The sequence below is a fragment of the Chionomys nivalis genome, chromosome 12, assembly GCF_950005125.1.
Source record: "Chionomys nivalis chromosome 12, mChiNiv1.1, whole genome shotgun sequence".
NCBI classification, from domain to species: Eukaryota; Metazoa; Chordata; class Mammalia; order Rodentia; family Cricetidae; genus Chionomys; species Chionomys nivalis.
In genome coordinates this window covers 12,338,641-12,351,586 of record NC_080097.1, presented here as the reverse complement: position 1 = coordinate 12,351,586, position 12,946 = coordinate 12,338,641, and positions in this window count along the sequence as shown.

The window sequence follows — 12,946 nt, the reverse complement described above, 5'->3', positions numbered from 1 at the left end:
GTCACAAGTCAGCTAGCATGGCATAAATAATTAAAGACAAGTAAGACACCCACTCTTACTCATCAACAAGTAAGCCACCAGAAAAGGTACAAGATGAAGGTTGATATCTATGGTCATCCTATAACTTCTACACATTTGTCATGTTATATGCAGGTCTGTATGTACCCACAATGCTTGTGTAAACACAAACATGCATGCAGACATGTATAAATGAAGATACATCATACTTAAAAGCAATAAGCAACTAATAGCATAAACTATGACAGTTTATTTAGTTCATACTTTCTTTTTCAAGTTTAGTTTTTAAAGTATTTATTTACTTATTTATTTATTTTCCCTTTTGACAATTATTTGAGAAGCTAAATCGTTTTTCCCTTAGCTCAGCAAGTGAAGTAGATAAACAGGTTGGCAGCTTTCTGATAGATTCTCACTTAAACCTGCCTTCAGCTGTCTCATTGTCAGCACCCTGTCTCTCTGAATTGATTGGTTGTTTGCTGAGGGAATAAGAAGACTTGGGCCTTTTACTACCCTACAGATTAGTCTCAGTTTGTTAATCCAGCAACTCAAAGTTATAATATCCTCCATGTAAGTCCAAAGAAGTAAGCATGTTTTCCAATTTTCTTTTATCACTTGTGTTAATATTTCATCAACCAAAGAAATCAATGAGGAACAACCTTAGCAAGAAGGACTACAGTGCAGAACAAATGTTGAATTCTATTGTTTGCAGTAGTCTGTCACATGGCATTAAGTGCACAACATAAACAAAAACTTGCTGCAATGCTAAGTCTAAATAGTGAGGCTCTTTCTAATGGAGGGATAGAATACTCTTCTCCCCTCAGATGAAGCCTGTAGTCTGGGGGATGTATATAACATTTGAAGCACCAGGTGTTTTAGGTTAGATATCTAGACAACAATTTATTTATTTATTTAAGAAAAATTTTGAAATCCAAGAAATAAATATGTAACCAAGTGATGTGTGAGTACTCAGTACAAAATGATGACTCAAAGGAAAGAATCAAGAAGGGCATCTGCGAAAAAGTTTCTGGTTATTGCTAGCAAACGCAAATTCATAAACATTATAATGTTCTTGTGGGGTACATTTTATATCACATCCATAATTTTGAATGGACTAGTACTATTCCCATAAACTTATGTAATTTTCATACCTAGTATATAGATCTAAGTGCTTTGCCATATAGATAGTGATGGTCTACATCTCATCTGAAATTTACTATTGAGATTATGAGAAATTCACAATAAAACTAAAAAAAAAAGTTTCTATTTGTAAAATATTCACCTTAATTCATGTGGTCATGCTTTGTAGCAGGCAAGATATCATCAAATTTAATTACATGTGTGGAATTTGCTATCACATGGCCTAACTCCATGCTGTTCCCTGTTTGGTAGTCATTTGACATTTTACAAGGACAGTAGTCCTCTTACTCATCAGTTCCTTATTTATATGATAATAAAAGTGCTTATTCCTATGAATCTTTGGAGTTTAAATGGAGTTCCATATGAGAAGGACAAATCAGTCAGTAAGGCTTATCTGCTATTGAAGGCAAAATATGCTCAGAGGACTCCTTATAAAGAACTAACCTCTATGAAGCTATCTAGAATCAATGCTACTGAACTCTTCACCTGTTTTCTATGGAGAATCCATAGATAAGAAAGTCATGCTGGTAATACAGTATGACTTCATCCCCAAGGCCCGTTCTGAAATATGTGCATTGAGATAAAAATAAACCACAGGTTATAAAATGAATTTAAAGAATTCTAGTATAAAATATTTCCTAACAGCAATGAAATCTGTCAACTGATAATTAGAAAATACTCAATGTAGAAAATCAAAAACTATAGAACCCTCAAAAACAGTGCTGAGACTTACCAAATAAGCACTGCAGATGCACACAGAATAATTCCTACAATTTTTAATTTTGATAACTAAAAGAAAGTATTTCTTCAGTAGGGAACACAATGGTATCCATGCATGCTAGACAACCGAATTCTTGAGCAACTATGAATAGGATAATATATGTGTTTAAGCCATTATTAAAGTCAAGTACATGATTCCAAACAGAATAAAATTATTTTAATTAGCTCATCAAATAGTCAAAACAAACCAATGTTATGCTTTTTGATGGGGTGTAGAAAAGAACTGAGAATTGAAATTAAGATGAACTGGTTCTAGTGAAGGCTAAATATTCTAGAATATGTGTATTCAAGTGGAATAAGACATGTTTTAGGCAGAGATCATTTTATATATATATATATATATATATATATATATATATCAAATACTCTTATTAATTCATGTAGTCTGGAATAGCTACAATAAAATTATTCATACAATTTATGAAAAAATGTACTTGCTTGTTCAGTATGGGATTGTTTTAAGAAAGGAACCAACCAAGTTCTAGAAGTATGCTTCAGAGCTTCACAATTTAGTTTCATTAATTTAAGGTGAGCTGAAATTGGTACTGAAAATGAAGACAATTAGGAATATATTGTAAGTCGAATGAAGAACAAAGAATGTTCAAGACACAATTACATTTTCAACTGTAAGGATGTTTGATAAAATGAAAAATGAGAATTGGTTGAACCAGTTAGTATTTGATTAATGACAAAATCAATAGAACCATAGAACAATCAACATATTCAGTGTTGTGGGTAAAAGCCATAATGAAGTGAATTTTAGAGTCCCTGAAATGTGAAGCAGAACAGGCATAAATAGATCCTGTTGAGGTGCATCCTTAATATACTGAGTGCCAAAGGAGATTCATTATGATTGGAGATTGCTAGGATTCAACAAAAAGATGGTTCTAGATGGGGGTCATGGAAATGATAGGATATTAATGACGTGTCTATACAATGAGCACAGAATAACATAACCTCTATAAGGTAATAGTTCTGCGAGTGGAAGATCGGCAAGGATAGTATAGCAACAACTAGGGAAGATATGACCAGGCAGTAATTTATTAAGCTAATACATGGGGACATTAACAACTTAGTGGCTGCATAATTGTTGGTGACATTAAGTAGCTTTTTGTCATAGATTCAAGTGGATAATTCTCTGGAAATGTTTGTAACATCTACTTACTTTATTTTAAAACCTTGTGAGGCATAGACACACTGATAATATGACTGCTATGGGACTCTCATATGAATAATCATCTAGAAATAGAAAAGTAGATATTTTCCAAAATAATAAAACTTTTATAAAAAATAAATTCTAACAAAGTACCATTTACCATGCAGAAAACAAGCTGGCTATTGTGAAACGACAAACTGACAGAATCAGGTGTTCTGAGCTTTATTTACAGAGACATAATTTCAAACCACGTGGTATTATAAATTCACCCTACCCATTGTCTCCCCTGTAAATGGAGAGCAGCATTTTCATATGTGTAGACTGAAGAGTGAATCTAAGGCTATGTTGAAGAAAATATGTAAAATTTATCTGAAAACTGCTCTTCAAGTACAAGATTACTTGGCATCCAGCAAGCATTCAATAAATATATGCTGACTGAATGGAAATGTTATTATCAATTTTACATCTGAGAGTGGGGTGTTTTAATTCATTGGAGGAACAGTGATCTAGTACCTGAATGTAGTGAGGAAACTCATTTATATTTGACAGACAATCAGATTGCAGTGCCCAGCTTAATTATATATCTTTGTGGGGAGCTAAATTTATTATAGAAAATGAAGGGCAATTTGAAAAGCCATTCATCTTCCCGTGTGCACTAACCAAAAAGAGAAAATCAGAACTAAGTTACACGTAAAACAGAAAAATAGGGCCAGGTAGGAGTGAGGGGTAATCACTAAATCTCTGATTCTCTTTATTACTATTTTAATAAATATTTTGAAAGTACTAACAAATAAAATAAGTGTTTTTATGAAAATAGAAAAAAGGTTTGATTCACATGTGACTCAACAGTAAAATCAATAAAAAGAGCATTTTTTTCAAGTCCTGATTGAGGTACAATTTTCAACCCTAACTCTACAGTGAGAATATTGATTATATTCATGCATGCAAAATGGAAATAAGAAATCAAGTTGCCTAATCAGCAGCTGGAGTTTCGTTATAATTACTTTCCTCATGAATGTGCTGTTTTCTATATCTTCCATAGATTAATGAGAGACTTTTTTGCTCCTGACTAAGATTCTTAGGCAATGTTCCAAAGACCAGGAAATATAATAACTGTCAAATATCCTCAATCCTGAAATATCCCCATTTCTAGAATAAATGGTCAGTGTGCTGTTAATGTGCGTTTCCAAATAATGGATATTTGAAATAAAAAAGAAATGAAATATACCTAATACACTTTAAAAATCTACTTCAATAAGTCATTGAACACCAGGTATTCTTTTGCAGACTGACTTTAGGAGTCTTTTTGAATCAGAAGAGAATCTCTCCAAGCAAAAACTAGATTTTTGACAGGTCTGCCTACTTGGATTGATCTATTTCAATACATAAATGCAGTTTCATTCCTATGTAATGTTCAGTTGATATGCCTTTCACCAAAATGCAAATATAAAATTATAATACTAAAAAAATACTTATAACTAGTACAGAACAATGAAAATAAAGTACAAATAGAAATATTAATTCAGGGTGACAGAAACTAGACTAATATCATGAAGTGAACTTCTTGATTGGTAAAGAATATTTGAAGTTTATTCAGAGACTGTTAGGGAACAAAATTCTCTGAGGCATCCCTCAGAGAATGGGTAAGCAAAGGAGGGAAAGTTCATGATACATTGAGGGTTGTTTCGCTAATAAGGTAAATAATGAAATGTGGAAAGTAGAACAGTGCAAAGATGATGTGGAAGTTTTAGGAAGACTGAAAATAATATTTAAGCTGAAATTCTAAAGTCTGTTAAGAAGTAGAAATCTTCTGCTATTTCAAAGTTGATTTGTAGATTATAATCTGTATATCTCTCTGAATATGGTACTGTTCCTCAATGAAATACAGCAGGAAGAGAACGTAATTCTGTTCAGAACCCTTTTAGCAAAGTTACAAGGCATTTTTATGGATATTAATAAATAGTAATAAAAAGTGGTGCTTGTATTTGACATTTACTTCTCAAATTCGGCTAATTTTTGTTTGGCATTTAAGAAGAATATTGATTCTTGTTAGATTTTGAGAGACAGTTCCTCCTCATCGTTTTGAGTCATAAATAGTTTGATAAGCACTGGCATGATATGGCAGTTCTTATGATGAATGGGGCTTGTGGGAGTGACAAGCTCAATACAGCCTGGTAAACGCCCCTGAAAGGCTGGGCTGCTTCAATTATTTATTTGCCAGGAGGAGCTAGCAGGGGATTCTGTAACTCCCACTGCTTCTTTTAGGTTGTCAAGCTCCTCTGCTGCTGCTGCTCAAGTCTTTCCCTGGAGGCTGTGTTCATTGACAATGTTGCCTGAGGTGTCTCACACCAAGAGTGACAACCTTTGCAGCCACACTCTGGAAGTGTTGCTAATAAGAGTTTCTGCAGTGTGATTCAGTTTACTGCATGCCTCAGCAGTAGCTTCCTGACTTGCCTAACCTCTGTTCTATCAGCTTCTCCTACTCTTCTCCTATTGTCTTCTGTCTTCTAAAACAGCATAGTTAATGTTCTCTATTAGAGAATGTTCTTGTCACTGAAAAAAAAATTATTGGTTAAAGTTGGCTTAGGGAAAAAGGGCTTGATTTTGGCTAACAGGTTGAGGGGTTACAATGATGGGGCAGAACAAGAAAGCAGTTTGTCATCCTGCATCTGCTGGCAGAATACAGAGAGAGGGAACTAATGCACATACATCTCCTTTTTTTATTTTATTTTATTTATTTATTTATTTATTTTTTTTGCTTTTATTGGGTTCAAAACCCCAGTCAATGGATGAAGCCCCATTCAGTGTGTGTCTTCCTTCTTCAGTAAAACCTTTGTGGGAAAACCCTCAACCATTAACACAGATGTATATGTTTATTCCAACCCCATTCAGATTACAAAGAAGATGAATCTCCACAATATTCTGTTTTCCCAAAATTTCAATCATGTACATAGCTGGTTATAAATTTGGTTATGATTACATATCTTTGTGAAAATCTACAGACATGGTATAAAGAGTTCTCTTGAAACTCACTAACTAGATCAGGTTATACTAGAAATTGAGGCAATCCCTTTATCTCAGCCTTTCATGTACTGCAATCACAGACCAGAGCTGTCAAACACAGGTCTGTACTTGATTTTGAGGTAATTAAATAATAAGGTGAACCCAAAGAAAAACATATAGTTAGCCTCCTGGGTATTAGAAATAGACATGATTGCCAGGCAAAAGTTGGGAGCACAGGGGTGGGGTTGGGATGGGCGTAAGGGGAGACGGGGAGAGAGAAGGGAGAAGGGGAGGATTGGGGAGAACTTGGGGGAATGGGATGGTTGGGATGGAGGATGGGTGGATATGGGACCAGGGAAGTAGATATCTTAATTAAGGGAGCCATTTTAGGGTTGGCAAAAGACTTGACTCTAGAGGGGTTCCCGGGTGCCCAAGGAGATGTCCCCAGCTTGTTCCTTGGGCTGCAGAGGAGAGGGTGCCTGAACTGACCTTATCCTATAGCCACTCTGACGAATATCTTGCATATCAACATAGAACCTTCATCCGACAATGAATGGAGATAGAGACAGAGACCCACCTTGGAGCACTGGACTGAGCTCCCAAGTTCCAAATGAGGATCAGAAGGAGGGAGAACATGAGCAAGGAAGTCAGGACCGGGAGGGGTGTGTCCACCCACTGAGACAATGAGACTCACCAAGGCCAGTTGGACTGGGACTGATGGAGCATGTGATCAAACCGGACCCTCTGAATGTGGCTGACAATGAGGGCTGACTGAGAAGCCAAGGACAATGGCACTGGGTTTTGATTCTACTGCATGGACGGGCTTTGTGGGAGCCTAGAAGGTTTGGATGCTCACCTTCCTAGACCTGAATGAAGGAAGGAGGACCTTGAACTTCCCACAGGGCAGGGAACCCTGACTGCTCTTAGGACTGGAGAGGGAGGGGGAAGGGTAGTAGGGGGAGTGGGAGGGAAATGGGGGGAGGAGAGGAGGTGGAAATTTTTAATAAATAAACTTAAAAAAACACTCAAAAAAAAAAAAAAAAAAGAAACGAGCAGAGTTTCCAAGCTTCTAAAGTCCTTTACCAGTGAAAGAACTGAAAAAAACGCATGGTAAGAAAGATAAGAATGATGAGCAAGTGTAATTATTTTTATTACATTGAAAGTTCAAGCAAATCTTCAAAACTCCATGTTCTTGATTGTATTTTGGTATAAGATAAATAATTAATTTTTCTTCTCACATAGGTAAAACATCTGACAAGAAAGCGATAATGCCTATCATAATAGAAAGGCATGGTAGGTAGAGCCATGCTCTGTGCTAGGAAGGGGCGTTCAATTTGACCTCTGTTACATCTGTCCCATTAGACCAGAAAGCAAAGGGTTTAGACAGAGGCCAACAGTGTTGCCTTAAAGGGTTTATCTATTTCTATTATCCCTTACTTGCCAAAACTTTCTCAAATGGTCAAATTGATGCCAAAAACTGGGAACCAAGTGTTCAAGGAATGAAAACACAGGGGACGTTTCACATGAGAGATGTCATAGCCTCTCAGTCTCATGCATAATCCCAACTTCAGAGTATTAAACAACTGACCAATAAAAACTAAAATGCTAATTTTTGAATCTCACTCCTACAGGTTGAGCCATTTTTTTTAAAAAAAAATTATTGTAAATCTGTGTGCATGAATAGCTTGCCTATGGATGTCAGAGGATCACTTTTCTCTTGTTCTACCTTTAAGTAGGTTCGCATGATTGAATTCACATCACCAGATTTGCCTTTACCTACCAATCCCTGTTACTGGTATTTAGATAAGCACATCTGTATGGATGAGTTTTTTTGTTTGTTTGAGATTATAATATAATTACAACATTTGTCCCTTCCCTTTCTTCCTTCCAAACCTTGCTACATAACTCTCACTTCTCTTGTTCAAATTTATGGCCTCTCTTTTCCTAATGTTATGGCATTCAAGTATGTATACACATATATTCCTCAATATAACCATTCAGCTTATAAAATGATTTCATATAATGTTTCAGTTCCTATGAGGATTTTCAATACTGACCATTTGACACTGGTCAAACAATAGGTGTGCTCCATCTGAAGAAGACAATCTCTCTCTCTCTCCCCCCCTCTCTCTCCCTCCCCTCTTCTTTCTTTTCTCAGTCAACTATAATTGACTTACAGGTCTTGTGTATTTGACATGATCACTGCTGTTGCTCTTGTTCAGCTCACTTTTGGGCCATCATGTTGGCAAGACTTTATGGTTTTGTTTCTGCAACTCGTTTATCTAAGCAAACAATCTTCTGATTAGATTTGTCATAAGGCATTTCCATATGGTCAAATATTCTGAGAGATACTTCTTATATGACTCTAACTCCAAATAAAAAGGTAATTCATGCTACTAAAATTCTTTCAAGTTTTTCAAGACGTTTACTCTGACAGTGTAGGTACAATTTACACTCGTTCAAAAATGACATATATTGCTACAATTTCTCTTTAAAGTGTCTGATACTAAAAATATGTCAAAGCTCTCGCTCTAATTAGACTCACCATCCACAATAGTAAGGCAAATGTAGTGTACCAGCTATGATTTTAACACCATGTCTTTTTGATCCCAAATGCCATGTGCAAAAGATGTAGTGCACATTTCTAAAGAGACATCTTAGTGATTATTGCCGTGGTTCACCTAAGCACAAAATGTGTGCTTTAATTTCACTTGAAGATAGAATTTTCAAAGATTAAAAATAAATAACACATTCAAATTGACACTGTTTAATTATTTAAAGCTGATTTATTCTACAATATGCTGACTACAGCTAATAATAACCTACAGTAAATGTGAAATTTTCTAAGGTGATTTTAAGTGTGTTTCTTCTCATAAGACATGATATATATGAAGCAATGGGTATATGAATATGTGTTTATGTAAATTTTGTTAAATTGACATACATGTACATATAAACTTGTGTGCTTTACACGTTTAATGTTTGTAATTAGTATCAATCAAACAAATGAGTAAGAAGTTGTAATGATGTATCAGAGCACATTATATATTCCATGAAGTGAGAACCTGGCTGAAAACAAAGATGAGTCCACCCTTAGTCAACAGGAAGATGAAGGAAAATAGATATGAAATCTCTGGGTATCTTGTCTCAGTTACAGAATAAACACCATTTTCAGTTTCTTGTCTTTTAGTTTTATATATCTAATGACTTCATATAGACTGAATTTATTTCTATGAACAGTGTGAAAAAAATGTAGCTTCCCGTGGAATGACAAATCATTTGTGAATTGCAGTGATATTTCACTTGCTTTTTAATAAATAAAACTTGCCTGAGGATCTGAAAAGTATAACGGCCACACTGGCCAGCCTTATAGATAGACCAGGCAGCAATGACATATAACTTTAATCCAAGCAGCCATACTGACATGCATCTTTAGTCCAAGTAACCACACTAGCTTGCTATAGAAACAAGTCAGTAGTGGTGAACGCCTTTAATCCAGAACTAGAGAGGATTATAAAATGGGAGGAGATAGCTCTCAAACATAGTCTCATTCTGAGATTTCCTGAAGGCAGGATCACAGTTTTTGAAGTGAGGTCAAAGTAAGAGTCAGTGCCTGGATTCTTTGCTTTTTGGGTCTTCAGGTTGAATCCCAGTTTCTGTGTCTGAGTTTTTATTAGTTGTGCTTCAATGAATGATCTTGTTTCCAATTATGGCATAAGGAAACTCTCTAATGGTTTTAAACAAGAATAACACAAAGCTAAAATGCACTAAACCTTATTTTAGGGGGGTGTGTTTGTGCGTGTGTGTAAGTGTGCTTTTGTGTGTGTGTGAGTAACAACAATAAGGAAGATGCCAATAATGAGAGGGAGTGGGCGACATGAGAGAAGACGGAGGGAGATAGAGGACATCTTGGAATGATGTAAATACCGCATTCACATATGAAATTCTTAAAAATGTGGAAGATTTAATGAATTTATAATGCTTGTCCATTTTATTATATTCTGTTTATTTTTCAACTAGAAGGTTTTAAGAACCCCGTTTATAGTTAAATGCTTTTGAATTTTTAAAAAGTATATAATACTTACATTCTATCTAGTACGGCTTTCTTCAAGTCAGATGTACTATACTTCCACTGTAGATTTTTATATTTTTCTACCACTGTGTTACAGATTAAGCAATTACGCTTTAAATATTTAACATAGGTTTTCACCTTAAACATATTTTTTCTACATTTTTAATATATCAATGGGTACAATAATTTTACCATAACCCTTGTCAGATTCTTAAGACAGGTGTACGAAGGTGATTATATTAGTCCTCTATGACTACACCTGAAAAGTGCGTGAAGTTTGTGTGTTTTTTGCGCTGTTCTTTCATTAAAAATTAATATTCACTTGTTAGTAATTTTTCATTTAAGCCATCAGGGTCAAAATACTACTGTAACAGTTCTGTCTTCATTATTTTTCAATGTTTGTATATGCTTGGGTCTCCTTAGCTTCATTCATTTCGAGAGTATATTGAAATCTGCTTACAGATGGTAAGGTAGTTACTACTCGGTAACAGAGCCGTGACATGTTCCGATGTGCACTGTCATTTCAAAGAGCTTAGTGGAAGGAAATGAACAATTGTCTCAGGTTGTGACAGCATGCAGTGCATTTATCAAATCACAAAGGGAATTATTCTCATCATATTTGACACTTCTATTCAAAAATCATTTAACTCGTTTTAATCCCGCCACAAGATCATTTTCTAATACCATGCTACTTTTCCTCAGACTTCTTCATATCTAAGCACAAATTTCTAAATTGCACTATTTCAAAAATATACCAAGAAAGAAAGAAAAAGATTAACAAGGGAGAAGGTACTAATCTCTGAAATTTTTGCTTGAAGAACAGATTACTTATCCTTCAAACGACTCTTGTGATTATGGAAAATAAATGAGCATCATGTATCTTGTTCTCGGTGATCTATTCTCCTGCTATTACGCCATGCTTAGCTTTACAGTCCTAATTATACATAACCATAAATTTTATTCAAATCTCCTGCCTTTCTTAAAGAACTTTAGCTTTGCAATGTTAGTAGCAAAAATATTTCTCTAAACCAGGTGATGGTGGTGCACGCCTTTAATAGCAACACTCAGGAAGAAGAGGTAGACAGATCTCTGTGAGTTCGAGGCCTGCCTGGAATACAAGAGTTAGTTCCAGGACAGGCATCAAAGCTACAGAGAAACCCTGTCTTGAAAAACCAAACTAAAATAAAATAATTAAAAACAATAAATAAAATAAATATTTTTCTAATCTTAACCTGAACTTGTATAATTGTAAATCCCTTGAATTGGACTGAACATGAAGATTCCATTCATGATGGCTTCCATTGCATAAAACAGTTTTTCCTCATAAATTCTACTTATTCCATCACAGATGTTCTTTTGCATATACTCCTTTCTAAAGGACACTTTATTTAGCATCAATTTCATTAATGAAATATTGTACAGTATTCTAAAGCAGTTTTGACATGAAAATTCTTTCTGTTGACTAATAAATCAAAATTGTTAAATGGAGTATGTTTAATATGACTCTAAACTTTGTCACTAGGTTTTAATTAAAACTGTTCTAGATAAACTTTATATATATATATATACACACACACACTTAAAATTATGTGTTGAAGGCACACACTGGGATAGTGACTTGGTTTGGGGGGTGGAGGTTGAAAGTACTCACTCTTAAGCCTGACAACCTGAGGTTTATTCTAAAGAAAAATGTGGCACATGAGAAACAGTAACTAAAGTTGTCTTTTGACCTCCATACTTACAATGGTTCATCCACATGCTACCTCTCACACACTTACAATAAATTTTTTTTATTAATTAATTTATTTAATTATTAAAGATTTCTGCCTCTTCCCCGCCACCACCTCCCATTCCCTCCCCCTCCCCCAATCAAGTCTTCCTCCCTCCTCAGCCCAAAGAGCAAGCAGGTTTCTCTGCCCTGTGGGAAGTCCAAGGACCACCCACCTCCATCCAGGTCTATTAAGGTGAGCATCCAAACTACCTGGGCTCCCACAAAGCCATTACGTGCAATAGGATCAAGAACCCATTGCCATTGTTCTTCAGTTCTCAGTAGTCCTTATTGTCCGTTATGTTCAGCGAGACCGGTTTTGTCCCATGCTTTTTCAGACCCCGGCCAGCTGGCCTTGGTGAGTTCCTGATAGAACATCCCCATTGTCTCAGTGTGTGGGTGCACTCCTCGCGGTCCTGAGTTCCTTGCTCGTGCTCACTCTCCTGCTCCTCCTTTGGATCGTGAGATTTCAGTCCAGTGCTCCAATGTTGGTCTCTGTCTCTGTCTTCTTTCATCGCCTGATGAAGGTTAATATTCAGGAGGATGCTTATATGTTTTTCTTTGGGTTCACCTTCTTATTTAGCTTCTCTAGAATCACGAATGATAGTCTCAATGTCCTTTATTTATGGCTAGAAACCAAATATGAGTGAGTACATCCCATGTTCCTCTTTTTGGGTCTGGCTTACCTCACTCAGGATAGTGTTTTCTATTTCCGTCCATTTGTATGCAAAATTCAAGAAGTCATTGTTTTTTACTGCTGAGTAGTACTCTAATATGTATATATTCCATAGCATAAGCTCTTTAATAAATAATTTTCTCTAAATAGACAGAAGCACGCACCTTTTTGCACACAATTTTCAAGAAATTATTGAGAACATAATGCCCAGCATATTGGAAGAAGTATTCTGTGGCTTAATTATCAGTTATTGGCACACTGAAATATTCCAATTCGATGAGTAAAGATAGGCCCTGGAAGAAATCAAATTCAGCTTTCTCTCTCTGGCTTCCCTAT